Raw genomic sequence first — 827 nt, 5'->3', positions numbered from 1 at the left:
ACCTGTGTCCCCTGCATCAACCACTGCGCCACCAGGGAAGCCCCACTTTTGTTCACATTTAATTGAGGGTTTAAAAATCTATATCCATGAGTAAGACCAACTTGTAAAAATTTTTTTTTATGGCCCATGTTCAGTTTTGGTTTTTTTAAAATTAATAGACCATTTTTTTTAGAGCAGTGTCAGTTTTACATAAAAATGGATTGTAAAGTACAGAGAGTTCTCTTATACTCCATTCCCCCATCTGCAGACAGTTTTCCCTATATTTACATCTTATATTACTGGGGTATATTCGTTACAATTGATGCACTAATATCGATACATTATGATTATTATTAAAGTCCATAGTTTACCCCAGGATTCACTTTTTGTGTTCTACATTCCCCGAGTTTTGACAAAGTTGTATCCACCATTACAGTCTCATGATTAGTTTTACTGCCCTAAAAATCTCCCATGCTCTACCTATTTGCACCTCTCTCCATAACTAGAACCGCCCCCCCAAATCTCAGCAACCACTGATCTTTTTACTGTCTCCACAGTTTCACCTTTTCTAGAGTGTCATATAGTTGAAATCATATAGTTGAAATCATATGGTAGCCTTTTCACATTGGCTCCGTTCACTTAGCAATGTGCTTTCAAGATTCCTCCATGTCGTTTTACAGCTCATTTTAAAATTTCTGAATAATATTCCATTATATAGATGCACACAGTTTGTTTATATATTTACCAGTTGAAGGACATCTGGATTGCTTCCAAGTTTCAGTACTCATGAAAAAAGCTGCTATAAATATTCATGTGTAGGTTTTCGTGTGGATATGAAATATTCATGA

This window comes from Tursiops truncatus, chromosome 13 (assembly GCF_011762595.2).
Source record: "Tursiops truncatus isolate mTurTru1 chromosome 13, mTurTru1.mat.Y, whole genome shotgun sequence".
In the NCBI taxonomy this organism is placed as follows: domain Eukaryota; kingdom Metazoa; phylum Chordata; class Mammalia; order Artiodactyla; family Delphinidae; genus Tursiops; species Tursiops truncatus.
This window is presented reverse-complemented; position numbering follows the sequence as displayed.